Here is a 21867-nt window from a genome sequence, read left to right on the forward strand (position 1 = left end):
CTATGGATCTGGGTCCAGTCTAAAGCTGCATCGCATATGTGATTATTGAAGCCTCCCCTCGGACTTCGAGGTACGTCTGAGTGCTGCTTTCAGCTATTATTGTTTCCTCCCTTACGAGTGGCATAGCTGCCTGTACAGAGTCTCAGTGGCCGCTTGGATTTGGCGCCGCTCCCTCTGAGAAGTGGCCAGGAATTAGAGAGGGTTGATGAAACACTTTTGAAATCTGATGTGTGTACTAGTCCTCTACAATCAGCAAAGCAAGGCTAGTACTCCTAGAGGATGCTGCGCCCCTTCCCTTTACAGCAGCAGTAACACGGATAGTGCATTACTGCCCTGGGATTCCTCTGATGACAAGGATGAATAGGGACTGGAATGGAAGGTTCTCCATTAGCTCCTGAATGGCATCCCGTGCTCCTGAGGGCCTCTCGGGATCGGAAAACTCCACTGCCGGCAATGCAGAACTAAGCGAAGAAGACCCTGCGCGGGCGTCTAGGTAGAAATGAAGAAGTGCAGCCTACCCGGACATCCCTTGGCTGAAGTTCAGCACGCGGCTGACTGGAAGTGGGGGAGGAGGCCCGCCCGAGGACGGTTCTTGCGGCTGCCAGTGCTGAACCCATAGCTGAGAGGGAGAAGAGGAGGAAAAGCAGCTGACAGGAGGAGAGTGGCCGATGTGAGGCTAGCGACGGAGAGGTGAGAGGGTCCCAGGAGTGCTGGCGGGCACCGTCAGTGCTGAGGATACAGAGAGTGGTGGAACTGGACACAGCTGCTCTGGTGCCACGCTGAAAGGCAGCGCCTACCTCTGGTATTAGTGGCTAGTAAGAGGGAACAGGAAGTTATCCCTATTGAGCTCGGAAGAATCGGGGGCAGAGGACACCTGTTTAGGCTTACAGCATTGAGGCTCAGAGAGACTCCGAGAGGCTCCATAGGAATCTTTTCCTGCTTCTGGCAAAACACCAAAGATCTCACAGACCCCATCTGGGGCCACTTTGCCCAGTATGTTTGCCTCTCAGTCTCAATTAAACCCTCCCTCCCCGATGCTCTCCCAGAGCCCACCAGAACCCGAGCTCATCACATCAAGTCCTCAAAGAGAAAGCGGTTATGCTATTAATGACCAGTCCACTTTGTTGGACCAGATGAAGGTGTTCTTTAGGTCTGAACTCTCAGCGGCTGTTAAAGAGTTTAAATCAGAGATCTTGGACAGAGGATGGACAAGTTAGAAAGAAGGGCTGATGAGATTGTCAACATTATGGAGGCAGACCACAGTCATGTGGTAGACCAGGAAGCTAAAATAGAAGTCTTGGAGTCCAAGTATGAGGATTTGGAGAACAGGTCTCATCGATCTAATATTAGGGGTCTACCAGAGTCAATTACGGCCTTTAAAGAGACAGTGATCAATTTATTTTCAGCTTTATTGCCACAAATTGATCAAGCATCTCTGCGGATATATCGGATTCATAGAGCATTGGCCCGCCCTCCTAATCCCGACCTCCCAAGGGATGTAGTTGTATAATTGCATTATTATGAGGTTCAAGATCAACTGTTGAGAGCTTTCCGGCCAATTACGCAGGCTCTAAGTTTAGCCAGTGTCAGGTAAAAATGGGGATTTCTATTTGCTCTCCACTTTCTGCATCATGGAAGGGCATATACTGCCCAAGCACTACAGGAGGCATAAGGTGCTCTTAAGAGAGCACAAATCTAGGTGGAGAGGCCACAGGGAGGTGGTCTTGCACGACCTCGCCCTAGGCATGCCTGCAACATGCCTCGTTCTCCGCGAAATTTGGCCAGACCCTTTACTCAGGACTCTAGTGCGGGACAATCTAGTTCATCTTAGGGTTCTTTATATCATTCAGAATTAATATGGAGGTTATATAATAATTGTTCTGGGGGTGGCCAGGGTCCCGTTGGCTAATTCAGGGGGATTCACCGCTTTACTTTCAATATTAATGTTTTTGAATGTTGAAATGGATCAGCCAACGTGATAACAGTGCTAGTCCGATTGTGGATGGATAGCTACCTTGAATATCAATGATTGTTGGCCCTCTGACAAGGAAGATTGGTTCGAATCTTGATTACATTGGTCTTAGGACTTCTTCATTTTTGTTCTTTGTTTTTAATAAGATGTCTCTCCGTTCTAGGTTTAGGAGGGGGACATCATTTTTTGTTTCCATTTTATTTTTTTCGTTTCTATGATTCCAGGTCATCAATCCACAGCAGGTCCAGTAGATAGATAACTCCAGGAGAGACGGGGGGCTCGGCTGGAAGGGTTGATATAATCTTTAATCTGGGTGTCCAATGGTTTGTTTGATCCCCCATAATGTAAGTGGGTTAAACTCGCCGAGCAAAAGGAAAATGGCTTTCCTGACGTATTTGAAACATAAACCAGATGTGATTTGCCTTCAGGAGACCCATTTTTCCCACACTTCAGTTCTCCGATACTTTCATCAGGATTGTTCTAGACACTTCATGGCCACTACCCCTAAAAAACATGGAGGGGTACTTACCCTACTACACAACTACTTTCCCTTCCAAGTCAAGCAGACAGAGATCAGGAGGGAAGACTTTGTATCCTTTTAGGTAAATTACACAATCAGCCATTCGCCATAATTAATATTCATGCTTCCTCAGAGAATCCCTTGCCCACCATTAGGGCTTCTACCCACTAGCATTTTTTTTAACGCCGTGATATCGCTGCATTTTTTTCAATGGGACTTTCTAATATTAAAATCGCATCGCACAAAAATCGGAAAAGCACAAATGTGTGTTTTTTGTGCGATGTGAATTTAACATTAGAAAGTCCCATTGAAAAAAAACGCAGCAATATCGCAGCATTAAAAAAGATGCTACCGTTTTTCCCTGAAAATAAGGCACCCCCAAAAGTAAGACACATTAAGAAATTTGCAGAAATCGCAAATATAAGGCACACCCCGATAATAAGGCATACTAAAGTGTACAGGCAAGTCGAGAGGCCTGTCCCCTGCTGCCATCCCCGTTGTCTCCTACCTCCTCCTGTGCTGTACGAGTGTGCTGTTGTGAGCTCCCCTTGCTGGCTGGAAAAGTCCATACTGTCGTTCTGTTGCTGCTTTACATGTCTGCTGTGATGAGCTCCCCCTGGTGGCTGGAAGCTGCAATACCATCCCTGCTTACAAGTGGTACAGGAACTTCTGTCTGCAGACAGGTACATTACTTAAATTACAGCCCTTATTTTTTTTTATGACTCTGTGTGTGAGTCAGGCAACTGTGTGTGATTCTTAAGGCTGGGTTCTCACAGAGTGTATTTCCAGCCTTAGGGGGTGAGCATTACAGTCTCCAGACAGTGTGTGGGAGCCAGGTACTTTACAGCCCTTATTTTTTGTGGCCCTGTATGTGAGTCAGGCAAATTTTCTGTGCCAGAAAATGATGACATGACTGTCATTGAGTAATTTTTGCTTTGTTTTCACCGTTTGTCTAGCTATATTGGTTTGTGGTGACAACTACAGTACTCTGCAGTATATACGGTAATAAATGTTCTTTTTTTTGTTAAACAATAAATGGGAATTCTTCTTCATTGAAAAATAAGACACCCCCTGAAAATAAGACATAGCGCATATTTGGGAGCAAAAATTATTATAAGATGCGTCTTATTTTCGGGGAAACAGGGTAGTGGGTAGAAGCCCTTAGACTGATTGCTAACAAACTTCTCACACATTCCCACTATCAAATATTATGGGCGGGAGATTTTAATTTCTTTTCTCTGTAACCTTAGATAGGTCAAACAACAGCCTGAATAGATTCTCAGCTCGTCAATGAAAGGATTGGAAAAACAAGCGGTCCCTATTGGCACTAGCCAATAGTTGGAGGAAGGTTCATGGGAATGTTAGGGGGTATACTTTCTTCTCATCAGCAAGCCAAACATATTTAAATGACAGTTAAATGGGGCCCTGGTTCGGGACCCTAATGTTTTGGTACAGATATCCCATCAATTATCAGAGTTCTTTGGTCATAACTCTAATCAGGAATCGCACCCTCCTTGGATATGGCTTTCTCATAGAGCATATATCCCAGGCCAGCTGATTTCTTTGTTCTCCCAAAAAAAGCCTTTTTGGCCCTGGAGAGAAGGCTATTCTTACTGGAAACTTATAACCAGCATCTTCCCTCTAGGGCCATGACTAAAGAAATCAGAGACATTAAGCTACAGCTGAATATCCTTTTGTCGAAAAAGGTGAAGAGGGCGCTAAAATGGACTGGGTATAGGTACCATAAATATGCCAATATACCAGACAGGCTATTAACATCAAAATCGCGAGACAGGCAAAGAATGAATTCAAACTCTATACCCCTCACAACACAACCACCACCAATCCAGACAAAATCTGTGATACATTTGCTAAATAGTATGCATTCCTATATAAAGAACATAAGAGTAATATAGAAAGACTGGGGCATGGTTTCATGAAAAACCTTCCACTGCCCACCCTTTCCCAAGATCAAAGAGACTGTTTGAACACGGATATCACCCCTGAGGAAATTGCCGAGGCCATTGATAACTTGAAACTAGGAAAGGCTCCAGGCACTAAAGGCCTTACAGCCCTATATTATAAAAAATACAGCGATATCTTAACTGGGCCTTTACAGAATTAGTTTCAGACATTGATGAAGGGGGACATCCCGCCCCAAGAATTCTTAAATTCCAATCTTACAGCTATTCCTAAGGCTAATTCCCCTCATCCCTAAGAATTGTAGGCTCATTTCCTTATTGAATATTTATTACAAATTTTTAATGTCCACATTAGCGACCCACCTTAAACAGTTTCTGCCAGACCTAATCCATAGGGATCAGATGGCGTTCATCCCGGCTAGATAGGCCCTGGACAATATACAAAATTGTTAAATATATTTAATCATTCAAGAGGCCTCAATGTCCCGGTAACGCTCCAGGCTCTAGATATTGAAAAAGCCTTTGATTCCCTGTCTTGGGATTGCTTGTTTTATATCTTGAGGCAAATGGGGTTTGACTGGGCCTTCACATAGGCCATTAGGTCTCTTTACTCCAACCCCTCTACTTGGATAAAACTCCCCCCAAATAAGGAATCCCCCATATCAATTAAAAGTGGTACTCGCCAAGGTTGTCCTCTTTCACCGACATTAATCGCATTGGCAATTGAACCCCTCGCGATAGCAATTAGACAAAATCCCAACATAAAAGGAGTGCATATGGGGTAAGGTTGGGACATCGACACTAAAATATCAATAGCCGATAGTATCGACTATTGCTGAACAAACCATCGGTTATTGTAAAATATCGGTGAAAAACTATCGATATTCCGATATATCGACTTTTTAAAATGCTGTATAAAAATAAAACAGGTTGAGGGTTAATAAAGCAACAAATCAACAAAAACTATAGTTTTCTTTTAAAACTTTAAACTTGAATTTATTATTAACTTCTAACTATTAATAACAGGAAAATATATTGAAAATAAAAAATTACAGATGAAACATATAATTAAAATGAGGTCTATGAAAAGAGGTTTTTTATCATTGGCCCCAATAATCGTTATCTAATGAGTCAAGAAATATTAATTTGCTTGCATGTTTTCCCTACAAAATGCTCTTTCGAGCCGACATGACCAGGAGTGCAGTAAGATGATTGGAGGTAAACACACTGAAGGTCCTGCCAGCTACAAGCAAGCCAGAAGCTGGCCGCTGGACCTGACGGGATGTGAGCATGATCTGTGTGTTTGTGGGGCAGCATACCCTGCATTTTTTCAAGTTGCCACTGAGGGACCAACGGTTTACATGGCAACTTGTAAACAATGCAGGGCCTGGTAACGCGAACGCAGTGCCCTGAACACAATTGAGTGTGTAGGGGTTGTCCTTTAATTGTGCTGTTTGTCCACCACCTGCAAATTCCAATGTGTTTACGCCAAGTGTGATATTCTGAGCTTGGGAAAGTTATTTCTTAGCCAATAATGTATACACCCTTATATCTTACATATATGTCATTTGTATAATCCTTCCCATATCTATATATTAATGACACCTTTCCTGTCTTCTTAATAAAACTAAGGTGTTGGGTGCCTAGTTCGCCAGGCTCTCATTGCCATTACCCATATTCGGATGTCTTGTCTGAGTTTTAGTTAAGGGTTAAGTCACTGGTGACTCTTGTATTTTACTTTACCTGATTTAGGTGTACTTCTTTAAAAATCTCTGACACCTTATTGGGGACAAAGAGTCACCTCACACTTTCCAAAAGTTTTTAGAACTTGTTTATAAGTTCATTAGTGTCTCGAGCAAAACTACATCCTGTGCCAACACAAAGGAGATCTGGTCACCGGACCACAAGACATGTCTCTTCTTTACAAAAATCGTTATTATGTCGCCTTAAACTATCGATGTTACCGATATATCGGACATAACAATATTGATGAAAAGTATCGCCAGAGCATTAGCGATATTTTGATATATTGGTTTTCGATGTCCCAACCTTAATATAGGGGTAGTGGATTACAAACTGAGTTTGTTTGAGGACGATTTATTACTTACGTTGACCCAGCCGCTAACATCCCTGCCTAACTTAATGGGGCTACTGGATAAGTGGGCAGAGCTCACAGGTCTTGTAATAAACCCTGATAAATATGATATTACCTATTTAAATTCCCTGCTGTCCCTGATAAAAGTCATTGATTTGAATTTGCGTCAACCCCAATATATCCCCTATTTAGGTAGAAACCTGACCACTTTTCTGTCCACCCTATATAAATGGAATTATCCCCTTATGATACAGAAACTCTCAGTAGAACTGACTAAATGGGAGGATCCACTACTATCATGGGTGGGAAGGATTCATGCTGTAAAAATTAACTTATTACCTTGTATATAGAGATGAGCGAGCATGCTCGTTCAAACATTAGCTCACTCGAAGGTACTCGTTACTTGAGCGAGCACCATGCGGTGCTCGAGAAAATTTCACCCTGTCATCCCCACATGTTTAGCGGCTTTTTTAGCCAATGAACATGCAGGGAAGGCTTTAGCACCTCCTGCTGTGATGTGCCAACCCTGTGCATGTCTATAGCAGTGACTGGCTGGCCAGATCAGGTGACCTACGAACATAAAAACTCCGGTCACCTGAGGCTCGCCTCACACGCAGGCTGGATTAGCTGAGGGACAGAGCTGCTGCCAATCAGGGAGAGGGATAGTGAAGATTAGAGATCGCGTTTAGACAGGAAGACTTTTTCCAAGAACCAAACAGTTCTTTTAAGGACTACAAGCGTACTTTTGTGCATCAGAAGTTTGGCTGCCTGGGACCAGTAGTGCGCACAAAGTATTCTCAAGCATCCCGGCTGTATACTGCATACTGTTACCATTTTTATGCAGCATACTGCTAGTGGTGTACAGAGACTAGATAGGAAGTAACAAAACTCCTATCATTTTTCATTTTTTTACTTTTTGGGGGCTTCAAGCGTACGCTATATACCCCTGTGTGCGTCCTGTCAAGCCACACTATCTAACAAGACTATACGCTGTTTACAGGTTGTTTTTTTTGGGGGGGGGGTAAAAGCGTACGCTATATACCCCTGTGTGCGTCCTGTCGATGCACACTATCTAATTTGACTGTACGCAGTTTACAGTTTTTTTGGGGGGGGGCTTAAAGCATATGCTATATACACGTGTGTGTGTCCTGTCAATCCACAATATCTAACAAGGCTATACGCTGTTTACAGTGTATATTATGGGGGCATAAGGTGTACGCCAAATTAACCCCTGGGTGCGTCCTGTCACTCTACACTATCTAACAAGACTATACGCTGTTTACATGTTTTTTGGGGGGGCTTAAAGCGTATGCTATATACCCCTGTGTGCGTCCTGTCAATGCATACTATCTGACAAGACTGTACGCTGTTTACAGTGTATATTTTGGGCTTAAAGCATTCGCTATATACCCTTGTGTGTGTCCTGTCGATGCATACTATCTAACTTGACTGGACGAAGTTTACAGTTTCTATTTTTGGGCTTAAAGCATACGCTATATACCCCTAAGTGCGTCCTGTCAATCCACACTATATAACAACACTATACGCAGTTTACAATGTCTATTTTGGGCTTAAAGCGAATGCAAAATACCTAACAGTTTGCGTAGCAGTTCGACCAAGTGCATTATACAACATGATGAAGACTAGGGGTAAGGGTCGAGGTCGAGGACGTAGACGTGGGCGTCCGAATGAGGGTGTGGGCAGAGGCCGAGGTCCTGGGCGGGGTGAAATAGTGCCTGCTCCTGAGGGAGAAGTAGAGCGCCGCGTATCTACGCTCCCTAGATTCATCTCACATTTTGCAGGTCCGCGTGGTAGATCATTACTAACAGCACTGCAGTGCGATTAGGTGATGACGTGGTTAGTGGATAACGCGTCCAGTAATTTATCCAACACCCAGTCTTCCACGCAGTTCACTCACGCTAGCCAAGGCACTGAATGCTCAGGCTGCTCCTCCTTCCTCCCAGCCTGTTCACTCTAGGAAGAGGAGAGATTCAGAACAGGCATACTCCCAGGAACTGTTATCGGGTCCCTTCCCTGAGTCTGAAAAAACGGTTCATGATGAGCCACCTGAGGAGTTTGTCGTGACCGATGCCCAAAATTTGGAACTTTCACAGTCTCAGGGTGATGAGAGTGGGGACATCCAAGTAGTGTCTCAAGAGGTATTTGTTGATGATGATGATGATGATGATGATGATGATGATGAGACACAGTTGTCTGTCAGTGAGGTTGTAGTATGGGCAGTAAGTCTGAGGGAGGAGCAGACTGAGGATTTAGAGGAAGAGCTGGTGGATAATGAGGTGACTGACCCGATCTGGGTTGGTAAGCCTACTGAAGACAGGGCTTCAGAAGGAGAAGCAAGTGCAGCACCAGAACAGGTTGGAAGAGGCAGTGAGGTGGCCAGAGGGAGAAGCAAGGCCACAGCAAATAATGCCCCAACTGTTCCCCACAGCACCTCCTCACGGCAAGCTCCCGTGCAGAGGGTTAGGTGTTTGAAGGTCTGGAGGTATTTTAATTAGAGAGCGAATGACCGACGAACAGTGATGTGCAACCTGTGCCGCACCAAGTTGAGCAGGGGAGCCACCACTACCAGCCTGACCACCAGCAGCATGCGCAGGCATATGATAGCTAAGCACCTGACGAGGTGGAACAAAGGCCATTCACCGCCTATGGGTCACACCACTGCCTCTTCCCCTGTGTCACATGCTGGCACAGAGATGCGTTCCCCCTCCCAGGATGCAAGCATGAGCGTCTCCCACCCCTTCACCTCCACGGTCCTTCACTGCCTCCACCAATGTGTCCCAGAGCAGCCTTCAGCTGTCCATAACACAAGCATTAGAGCGCAAGTGCAAATATGCAGCCACCCACCCGCATGCACAATCGCTAAATGTGCATATCTCCAAACTGCTGAGCCTGAAGATGCTGCCATATAGGCTGGTAGAAACTGAGGCTTTCCGCGACCTCATGGCGGCAACCGTCCCTCACTACTCGGTCCCCAGTCAACACTATTTTTTGCGCTGCTCCGTCCCCACCCTACACCAGCACGTGTCACGGAATATCAACCGTGCCCTCACCAACGTGGTTACTAGAAAGGTCCACTTAACCACCGAAACGTGGACAAGTGCTGGCGGGCAGGGACACTACATCTCCCTGACAGCACATTGGGTTAACCTGGTGGAGGCTGAGATCGAGTCTGACCCTGGGTCCGCTCACGTGCTACCCACACCAAGGATTGTGGGTCCTATCTTCGTCATGGTTTCTCCGGCTTATTATGCCATCTCCTCCAAACCCCCCTCCTCCTCCACCTCTCAATTACCATCTGTGAGCACGTTGCCTTCAGTCGGTAGCTCGAGGCGCTGCAGCCCTGCCATGGGGAAGCGTCAACAGGCCGTGCTGAAACTCCTGAGCTTAGGTGACAAGAGGCACACCGCCCAAGAACTGTTACAGGGTTTGACGGAGCAGACAGATCTGTGCCTTTTGCTGCTGTACCTCCAACCAGGCATGGTTATGTGTGACAATGGGCGTAACCTGGTGGCGGCTCTGCAGCTTGGCAGACTAACACTTGTGCCATGCCTGGCCCACGTGTTCAATCTGGTGGTTCAGTGCTTTCTTAAAAACTACCCCAATTTGTCTGAGCTGCTCAGCAAGGTGCGTTGCGTGTGTGCACTGAGTAGTAAAATAGAAAAAAGATTTATTGCTTCATAAAAATGGCGACATTTCGACTAGGTGAGTCTTTATCAAGCCTAATACATTGCCATACATACAGGGTTTAAATAGCAACTGACATAACAGGGTAATAGGACACACCTCCAAAGGGAGGTAACAAGCACACATAGAAAACACATGTTACAACAGAGAAACATGAATACATTAATACCTGCAAGGACTCCATATGTTGGGCAACTCCAGACATACACGCTGTATACAGCGTCTCCAGAATGAGACCACGCGTGCGCAGAGCACCAGGTGACGTCAGTCTCACGTCATCGGCTCATTTCGCATGTGCAACGCGCCAACCACGGCATCAGAGGCACAGAACGTCAAAGCCAGCCAAAAGATGGCGCAGGCAGGAAGAGGACGTCAGTGTTATCATGGACCAAAGCACTGGTAGAGGGAGCTTACCGGCCAACCACAAGATGGCGCCGAGCTCCACATGTCAATATAGAAACTGCCAACCACAGACTGAATAAATGTATAGTGTATAGGAAAAAATAAGTAGCCTGAATAAAAGTGAAGCGAAAATGGTTAATGCCTGCGTGTATGTCTGGAATTGCCCAACATATGGAGTCCTTGCAGGTATTAATGTATTCATGTTTCTCTGTTGTAACATGTGTTTTCTATGTGTGCTTGTTACCTCCCTTTGGAGGTGTGTCCTATTACCCTGTTATGTCAGTTGCTATTTAAACCCTGTATGTATGGCAATGTATTAGGCTTGATAAAGACTCACCTAGTCGAAACGTCGCCATTTTTATGGAGCAATAAATCTTTTTTCTATTTTAATACACCATTGATGCTGCTACTTCATTGCTAATTACTGAACAAAGGAGGGTTGACCTGAATCCCCGGAACAAGAGGAGAGGAGAGGGCCGCCCCTCTTTCACGTGCTGCTCCACGTGGGGGCGGCATCGGTCCGTCGGACGTCAGGAGTCGGAAGGACCAGCCTATGGTGTCGCAGAGCTCCTGTCGGTGAAGTAGGCGAAGGGGTGGGCCTTACCCCGTCTGGGATGGGGACAGCTGGACGCTGCACTGGGAAAAATTTTCAGTACGCTGTGGACGCTGGCTCATGCGGGGGATTGGACAGCAGTGCTAGCATGTAACACAGGAGAAGAGGCAGCGGTGTCACCCGCAGGTGGTGATTGGCCTTCGTTGCACCTAGCGTGGTGCTTAGCTAAGATGTGCCAGCGCATGTGCCTTGCTGATTATGGTCTGGCCCAACTAAATTGTTAGGCGGGTGACCACCAGGCTCTTGCCCACAATTTGGCTTAAAAGTGCGACCTGGGAGCCTCAGATGCACCCATGCATGCTGCCCTTGCTGTTCCCTATCCATTTCTGTGGTGTTTCCATCACTTTCTGATGTTTTCAGGTGAATCACACACCCTCCCCTAGGCGGAGCATGGGTCACCTAAAAAAATGCTCGAGTCTCCCATTGCTCGAAACGAGTTCTCGAGCATTACGAAAAGCTCGACTCGAGTAACGAGCACCCGAGCATTTTGGTACTCGCTCATCTCTACTCGTATACAATATCTATTTTGGACGTTGCCTATCTCAATCCCTCGCACAGTATTAGCAAATTCCAGCGAATCATCTTCAGATTTATTTGGGCTAGAAAGTACCCTAGATTAAGAATACTCTGATACATTATCATAAAAGAAAGAAGGGTCTCTCTGTCCCTAACTTAAAAAAATACTAGACTGCGGCACAAACAGCTCCATGGATAGAGACCCTGAGACTCACTAAAGCCCCGTTATGGGTGGACAAAGAGGCATCCAGAATAAGCCCTAGTACATTTCCAAACCTGATGTGGTCAGATGGCCCCTTGATACCTAATTTATGTGATATTTGCCCGTTTACTTATTACTCACTGCAAATTTGGAGGAACACCTGCTTCAGATACAATCTATCTACAAAACCTGCATGGATGCTTCCCATAATTTCAAATATATAGAGGAAGAAACGGACAGCGCCTTGGAAGTGAAAAAGAAATGGTTCCGGGGGAGGCACGTCTTTGAAGGTTCTTCTTAACCTCCCATACAATCCACATAAGTAGAGAGCCGCACATGCAAAAAAAGGAGAAAACCCCCCAAAAATGGGTTTTTGGGGTATAAAGACAATTAAAACTCAGTAAATACGCTCCAATGGTGGTCAAGCAGGAAACTTTCCTGGAACTTACTTGGAGTGGAGGGACACCCCAGTGTACAGCAATCCCTGCACAGATTTGTGCTTGAAGAAGGAGCCATTCTCAGCTCTGAAACGCGTTGCAACACCTCTATTGCTTTCTTGTATGCTGGGATTCCCCATTAATGTGTATGGATAAAAATATCATACAATCCTCTATCCAGAGAGGAAATGGTTTTTCCTCAACACACACTTGGGGGACCATAGGGATAATTCCCTCACTTCAAAGTGGGGTCACTCCCTGCACTTGATCACCATTGGAGCGCACTCACCCAGTTTTAATTATTTCAAATGTGAAATTCGCACCCAGTCGGGATCTGGTTCATTTCCAATGGTGGAAGAATAATGAGGTTAGCTCAATTTCAGGACAAATTTATTTTCCCTGCAGCAGAGAACTATCGGGTCAATCAGGTCTTTTATTTCTTGCACTCGTTGGGATTGCCTCAAGTAATTCCCAACCTGACAATGTTTGAAAGACTTTGAAGATGCGATCCCATGAGAAAAGGAACTCTGTCCCTGCTCTATAGCATGCTGAATAGTCCAGTTGCAAGGGGTAAACTTCTATTCATGCTACGCTGGGAGACATTTACAAATTAGCTTGTCGGAAGAAAGATGGTACCACTGCTGTGAAACGTCTCTAAAGGCAGTCACCAGGTCACTTTAATAGAGACATCTATAAAACACTTACACCGCACCTACACGCCATACAGCCTGATGCTTTAGAAAGGTTTCTCCAAAGGAAATAGAAAACACAGCAGCGCTCCCAGTTCAACACCACTGGTGTGAGGCAGAGTAAGCCTGCACAGCCCTAAAGTGGGAGCTGACCCCAAAGCTCCAATTAGTAGTCCACAATAAAAAAGAATAGAACAGCATGCAAAATCAGCTGGGTAAAAAATCACTGCATCATTGCCAATGCTCTTTTATTGGTCCAAACAAAAAGGAAAACATGAGTGCATGAGCAACGTTCAGCTCCTCAAGAGCCTTAATCTAGTATATAAAAAACCCAAATATTAAACACACAACTCCTCCCTCCTCTCCTAAACAATATTTACCCCACCATGGTATATAAAATCTTGGTATCTGTATAGCGCCAACTTATTCCGAAGTGCTTTCAGGTAATTATTACTTATTACCCCCCAGCTGGGTTCTCATTTTACCGACCTCGGAAGGATGGAAGGCTGAGTCAACCTTGAGCCGGCTACATGAATCATGCAGGGATTGAACTTGCAACCTTCAGGTCGTAGGCGAGAGCTTACACTCTGCGTGTATATAAAAAATATATAATTTTTTTTTTTTATGAACTGTCACTGGAAAATGTCAGTGTTGTTGGCTGCATGGCTCAGACAAGTCCAGCATCACCCCTGAAGAATGGCAGTGGGGTTCGCTGACTTGGCACATTCAGAGTTCTAGGAACTGGACCTAAGAAGAAGTCCTTTAGGTGAAGGGGAGTGAATATGGGAAAAAAATGGGGGTAGAGTAAGCTGTGCATCTACATGCAGGCCCGCTAATCCCTAAATAGGGAATGTGGTAGTGGATAACTAACTGGTACAAGCTACAAAAAAAATAATATCCCTAAATATGAGATTTACCCACTTAGGGAAAACAGAATATAGAACCCATATGGGCTTAGGTGCATATATCTGTTTTGGTAATTATACAAGCTACTGAGCTATATTAGACACACTGTGGTGGGGATATTCATTTCTTTATGTTTGTTCTTTTGGAAGCTGAAGTTTTAAATAATCAAATAAAGGTTATATTTTAGGGATCATCCCAGTGACAGATTTAAGAATATACTTGATTCCTCTGCCCCTGTGATTCTCTACCTTCTCCTCATCAGAGCGCTGCTGCTCCTCTTCTCAGTGTTACTGCTGGCGGAACTGTGTAGGCCCGCAGCAGCGCCTCATCACTTTTCTTCTTCTTCTGCAGAACTGAGGAGAAGAGGTTAGGGGAGGAGACGAGGAAGATCCTGATGTCAGTGTGTGCATCCGGCAGCGGCAACTCAAGAGTGATTACCAGTTGGGGAGCTGTGGCACTCTGGCTGGTAATCAATTTAATGGTAACCAAACATCCTGAGAGCAGGACAAATGGTTGGCCCACTAGGGTCCCAGGGCAAAGCGGGACACAGGGTCACAAAGCGAGACTGTCCCGCCAAAATTGGGACTTCTGGTCACCTTACTTCAAGTCAAGGCAACTGTCCTAATTACTTCTCATTTAACAAGGGTAGTGATGCAGGTTTCAATTTAATAAAGGACGTGGCCAGAATAGGGTTCTGATTAGTTAATTTAACGTAGTCATTGTATTTCAGTACAACAATTTGAGAACCTGGAAGAACACTGAGTATGCAGCTACAGGACCTTCAGCTGCTATTGCTTCACCAGACCCAGCGAACAAAGAAGCTCCTGGATTAGTCAATAGGCTAAACTAACCGTGGCTGAGCTAAAACGGGATTCCTAATTGGAGGGCACTTTGGAAATTCCCTGAGCTTTTTCACAGCTTTGAAGTATAAAAGTGTAGTAAGGAAGCAGTTAGGAGAGAGAGGAGGAGGGGAGCAGTCAGAGCTGGGCAGGAGAGGATATCCTTCCTACTGGCATCCTCCTTGCACTGATACTGGAGAAGACGACTGACCTCTTCTGGGTTTCCCCTTATTTAGCTATCCATAAACCCACTAAGCTGAGAGAAGCCTGCATTCACCTACAGAGCCGGAAGTCCTACCTAGCTGTGCCTTCCACCAATGCTTCTACCAAGGAGCCGGAAAGATATAGAGCAACATGTTGCCATGTCCAGGGAATCCAGCTACAGTCCTGCTAAGTGAGTACTGGAGACTTGGCTCATATATCAGGCTGGTTAAACTACTGTTAGTTGGGTCAAAGGGGTTTAGGCCTAGTCAGTCTCTCCTAAGTTTTCTCTTATCTCAGATGTTTCCTCCCCAAGGTTTCTTTGTCAGGACATCAAGTGTTATAGTTTGTATATGGCTGTTCAATTGTCCAGGATTTCTTTAGTCTGCCACGGTTTTCAAGTAAAGTATGTGCCTGAATTTTGCTTAAACGCATGTGTTAGTCTCATTGCATTGCCACATTAATCCAAATCAGGCACTGGCGTCACGACTTTCAAATTCCATTACATGACTAAATCCTGTTGTCTTCATCCACATGTATGCATTGTATAGAGACAGCTGCACTGATTGCCACCGTGACACAGTTAGCCACCCCTTAGAAACCACTCTGAGTGTGTAGGCCTCTTCCCGCTAGTTGCAGGTTACAGAAGGGGGACAGTGTCAGTGTCACCGGAGAAGGGATGGTTAGGAGTAAAATGCTACTAGCAAGTTCAACCTATTACAAGCCCCAGCATGCCATCGGTCTGCAACTGTTAGTGCATGAAGTTGTAGTTCATTACCATTTATTCCATTACATATTTAGTCCCCCAAACATGTCACAATGTGATCATTTCATCACTTTAGTAATGCTTTGTAAACTCAGTATTGCAAGGATTTAGTCCCCGGGCTATTTTGCTGCATCCAGGCATATACTGTATAATATATAAGGCATATAGCTATGACATGCCTGGAGCCCGTTCCTTCTTCCCATCTCGCCACCCTCTGGATACTATAGATAACACTCATGGCCTCTATTTTTGTATTATATATCACATTTTCTCTGACTTTGTTATGCTACAAATGTAACGCAGTGTTGTCAATAATTTTTAAATGACCCTCATATTTTTGGGGAATTATTTGGGGATAAATTTTAGCATTTAGCTGAAAAGGAAAATTCCTAAAAACTATGAGAAGATGAAAACCGGCAGACACGCAATATGCATAGCAGCACAGAGTTGGGATGAAAGTTTTTGCATCTGCAGCTTTTGGTGATGTCAGCATCATGTGAGCGCCTGTGGGGCAAGACACTTCAGAGGACTGGTTGTTTAAGCAAAGGGAGAAGTTCTGGGTGACACCTGTAGCAGAAGAACAAGTAGTTCCCACATAGAACATTGGTAACTTTGGGCCCTTTAACACGGGCCGATAAATCCTTCAGATTCCGGCATCCAACTAGTATCTGAATGATTATCTCGCAGTGTAAATGCACGTCCTGACTGAGCGACGAATGAGAATTCATTTGCTTCTCATTTGTTAGTCAGTTTTTACATGCAGAAAACTGAGCGACCGATTCTCCCGTGTGAACAGGCAGAATTACTTATAAAAGACTGCCTGCCTACTGTGAATAAAGACGGGCCAGAACGATCCCATCCTCTCCGCCTCTATTCATTAAAGGGGTTCTGTCATTAAAAATAAAATGAATGCTTACCTATTCCTCCCCCATTGGTTTTCTTACGGCATCCTCTCCCCACCAATCTTGTCTCCTGCAGTCCCCTAGGTCACGTCACCTCCAGCCGACCGATTCATCTTCTTCCAGTGATGTTACAACCATTCTCGGCATTTTGCTTCCTGCAGGACAATGTTCCCGGTCACTAGTGACATAGCATTCACTGCCTAGCAGGGAATACCAACTCCTATGCTGTGCTATGGCTGAGGCTGCGCATGCACGCTGTCTTGCGACAATAGTATGTGAAGGCTCGCGATCAGACAGCGCGCATGTAAAGTCAGTGAACGTTACGTCACTAGTGACCCAGTACACTGACCTGCCGGAAGGAGACTGCCGAGAATGGATGCTCCATAACAGGAAGAAGAGGATCCGGATGGCCGGAGGTGAGATGACCCCTGGGGACTGGAGGAGCCAGGAGTAGATTGTATGGAGAAGATGCGGTAAGAAGATGGCCGGGGGAGGAATAGGTAAGTAGTGATTGTTTTTTGTTTAATGACAGAAGCCCTTTAAGCAATGCTCTTTCCTATTCTGATTATTGCTGGGATGACCTGGCGGACATTTGCACCCAACAGGTCATCCCGTGTAAACGGGCGCAGTTATACAAACTGAAAGACATATAGTGAAAGACCGTGTAAGCATGGTACCTATATCCACGATACTTTGGCTTCTATAAAATGTTAAGTGTTTCCGTTTCTTCTATAGCAGCCCTGTATAATTGGTGGTTAGCAATAAAGTTACATTCATACAGTAAAGTGGAAACACATATTCTTCACTTTGATTCTACTGTGTATTGTACAGCTTCCTTTTCCCTAATCTATGTAAATGAGGAGACGGCGACTAATTGGATGGAATCATTTGTTCAGCTTAGAGTTAGTTCAATAATAAATGATGCTTCTGATTCATATCATTAGGAGTAAATGAATCCCAGGATCCCAATGCTTGGCTTCCACCGCAGTAATATCCACTAATTAACACATAGGTAATGTGAGGCAGCATGCCAGAGGATACTCCCACCGTACAACTTAACTCCTGGCTTCTGATCTCAGCTGCACAGTGATACAATGTTATACAGAGTACGCAATGTAACTATTAGCAGCTGTAGTATGCAATATTATTGGTACGATTTATGGATTTAGTTTTATTATAGCTGTATATTTGGAGGGAATCTGTCACCATGCTTTTGCAGCCCTTACTGAGAACACCATAAGGTGGTGCCAGTCACGCTGATTTAGTGACTTAGTATCTGTGCAGAAGTTTTGGAAACTTGCATTTGATTAAAAACAGCCAAACACAGAAGTAGTCCTGCATATTCATGAGCTGCAGGGTAGCCACACCCACCCTGCCCTCCCGCAATGATTGGCTGCTCTCTCACTATGCACAGTAATAGGCTGACAGCAGTCTATCAGTGGCTTGAGGGCCAGGCCGTGGGACTAGCTTGTAGCTCATGAATATCCAGGACTACTTTAAGTAGTCCTCCATGCATGAGCAGCTTCTGATGAAATGCAAGTTTCTCCAAAAGTACTGCACAGATCCACACAGCAGTAATCAGTGTGACTGTCAGAATCTTATGCTGCCCTCAGTCTGGGGAACAAAAAGATGGTGACAGTCTCTTTAAATATGAGACACGGGTGCAATCAAAATTAATCAACTCCCATTGCCAATTGGATTTTTTTGCCAAATCTGCAAACTTTCAGCTGTTGGCAATCACCCCCCTCCCTTTCAATCAAACAAGAACAATTTAAATAGCTCTAAGTAACTAATATAACAAGTGGTTTCTCCAAATTTACCACAAAATGCATTACATCCTTAAAGGCTCACTCCTGTAAAAACACATTTCCATCCCAGCTCCCCTCAATGCCTGTCACATTCTGGGGGTCTTCTGTGTGTTGTAGTTGCTTTCATGCAATGCAGGCCCTGTCTGATGTTTATCAGGCACCATTATGAGGGTGAAATTTTTACTTTCAATTTCACATAAATTCCATGATGCATCAGCACAACATTAGCTATAGGCGGTCCCATTTCTGGGAAGAGTTTTTCACTGAGGCAGAAAATTGTCTGTAAATTATTTAGTAGAAGCCCTTCACAGTTACAAACACCTAAAATAATCTTTTATTGATACTAGTTAAAATCTTGGGCTGACAAAGACAAACTCACACAAAACACATCAAAAAACTTCCAACTCAACACCGTGTTATAGGCAGTAGGCGGCACTGACTGTCACCATAGCCGATTGAGGGTGATAGTGTTAGTTTTGTCGCAGTTGTCCAATCATGCCAATTGGCAAGCACAGAATAATTGATGGACTGCAACCTCAAATCAATCAAGTAACCTGTTGAGTGGACAATATGAACAAAAATGGATCCCTGTTTTTCGTTTTGGTAGTAAATAATAATTATATCCCCAAACATGGATGTTTCAAGGTGCGATCATCAAGGTTAAAATTATGATGACTTGAAAGAAGGATCACATTTGAATCAATATATATTTGTGGTTCCAATGTCAGAAAATTCTGATTGAAAATTATGCGGGTTCGGTTCGACGCGTTTCTGTGTCACGTGCGGACACTTCATCAGGAACCAGTATGTTATATATTCACACCAACGATCCAATATATTAGTAACGCTTATAATGTGTGATGAGAGCTGAGCTATATAATCAGATCAAGGTAAGTGACTGGAACCATCGACCGTACTAGTGCTCAACTTTAGATAGATTTCCACTAGTACAGGGTATCCAATGGAATCAGTCAGTAAGAGGAGCTAATAATTGCCTCTATATAGCTTAGATCAATGCAGAGAGCAGGGGACGATCAGCATGCTCAACTTTAGATAGATTTCCACTGGTACAGGGTATAAGTACCCAATGGAAACAGTCAGTGAGAGGAGCTAATAATTGCCTCTATATAACTTAGATCAATGCAGAGAGAAATTGTAGAGAGTGATGAGGAGAAAACAAATCTATTAAATAGTTTAACTCTTTAATGTATTCATAGAGGAAAATGAAATGTTAGCTAAGATGCAAAGTGATAAAGTAAACTCTCCACTAAAAGTCACCAGTTTAACCCAGGAAGAAGTGCACAGTCATCTTAAAAAGATTAAAATAGACAAATCACTGGGTTCCGATGGCATACACCCCCGGGTTCTAAGGGACTTAAGTAATGTGATATAGAGACCCTTGTTTCTTATATTTAAGGACTCTATAGTGACGGGTCTGTCCCACTGGATTGGCGCACAGTCAATTTATGTGCCGATATTCAAAAATAAGTCAAAAAATAGGTCTTACCTCCAATGTGGGTAAAATGTTTGAAGAGTGTTAGGATCAGGAGACTAGGGCGTTGTCCGGTCTCCTGATTCTGTTTCTTCCAGCAGTGGCAGGGTTACTCCTCCACCCAGCTGGTTACTAATTGTAATCAAGCTTCCTATGTAAACCCTGTAGTCTGCATCCACTATGCCTGCTGTTGTTGTCACTTCCTGTGTGAATGCTTGCAAGCTCCTGTATTAGTCGTTGTCTGCATGCAGTTCATTGTGCACCTAACCTCTGTACTCTGTCTCTTAGTGTTTTCCAAGATTCCTGTTTGCCTACTTCTGAGTTCTGTCTATCTCACTGTCTATACTTTGTATATGATATTGCTGCTTATGTTTGCTTCTGTTCCACTTTTTGCTTACCCCTGCATATCTGCATGCCTCGGTGCAGTGACTCGGGATTCCCTCATTACCAGGTAGGTAGGGACATCTAGGAGCCAGGGTCAAGAAAGGCGGTCTGGACCTCTCCACCATCTGGACTGTCTCCAGGACAGGGACACCACATCCATCAAGATCAGGGTAAGACCCATATCTATTCCTGTGCCGAGTTCTCGCATTTTGCCCTGCCATCACCTAGGTGTCATCTGTCTCTCCTGCTGGGTGATTCCACTTGGCAGGGAGACACTGTGGATCAACAAAATCCATAACAAAGGATTTCTAAAAGATGCTATCCTGGAGTACCTCATGGAAAATAGCTGTATAACTGGGTTTATGAGATCACTCCTTTCAAGCGAATCTGGTCAGCTTCTATGAGGAGATAAGTTCTAGGCTAGACCGGGGAAAGTCATTGCATCTTGTGCATCTGGACTTTTCCAAAGTGTTTTATACTGTGCCGCATAAAAGGCTGGTATATAAAATGAGAATGCTTGGTCTGGGTGAGAATCTGTGTATCTGGGTAAGTGGCTCAGTGATAGAAAGCAGAGGGTGGTTACAAATAGTACATACTCTGTTTGGGTCACCGTTACTAGTGGAGTACCAAAGGGATCGGTTTTGGGCCCTATTTTTTTTTGACTATATTTATTAATGGCCTGGTAGAAGGATTTTGCAGTAAAATATCAATATTTGCAGATGATACAAAACTAAAAATTATGTAAATATATTAACACCAGAGAGGACGCAAAAAATTTATACAAGTTGGGGGCAGAAAAGTGGCAAATGATGTCTAACACTGGTAAATGTAAGGTTCTGCAAATAGGCAGGAAACACATGAATTACACACTAAATGGGAAACTACTGGGGAACATATAGAGGAAAGGAGGTTTCTACTCTGACGTACTGGAAGTGACAACAGTGGGTGTCCATGGAGCAGGAAGAAGGGAAGAGTCGAAACGGCATCAGAGATGCAAGAAGACCAAGAGAGCCTCTGGGGAAGAGCTGTTGGAGGATCCATCCGGTGGGGAGAAATCAACAAATCACAGGGCCCAGATGGAATACACCCAAGGGTTCTAAGGGAATTAAGTGACACAATAGACAGACTGGTGTTTCTTATATTTAGGGACAGTATTGAGACTGGAGTTGTACCACAGGATTGACGTATTGCCAGTGTGGTTCCAATATACAAAAAGGGCTCAAGAAAGGAGACTGGTAACTATGGGCTGGTAAGTCTCACTTCAATCATTGGAAAAATATGCGGAGGGTTTCTAAAAGATGCAGTCCTGGAATACCTCAAGGAAAACAATGCTATAACTACTCATTAGCATGAGTTCATGAGAGGTCAGTCATGTAAGACTAATTTGATCAGCTTCTACAAAGCAATAAGATCTAAGATAAATCTGGGAGAGTCTATTAATCTCGTTTTAATCTTGGGTTTTTCTAGAGCATTTGACACTGTGCTGCATAATGGGC

The sequence above is a fragment of the Eleutherodactylus coqui genome, chromosome 1, assembly GCF_035609145.1.
Source record: "Eleutherodactylus coqui strain aEleCoq1 chromosome 1, aEleCoq1.hap1, whole genome shotgun sequence".
NCBI lineage: Eukaryota > Metazoa > Chordata > Amphibia > Anura > Eleutherodactylidae > Eleutherodactylus > Eleutherodactylus coqui.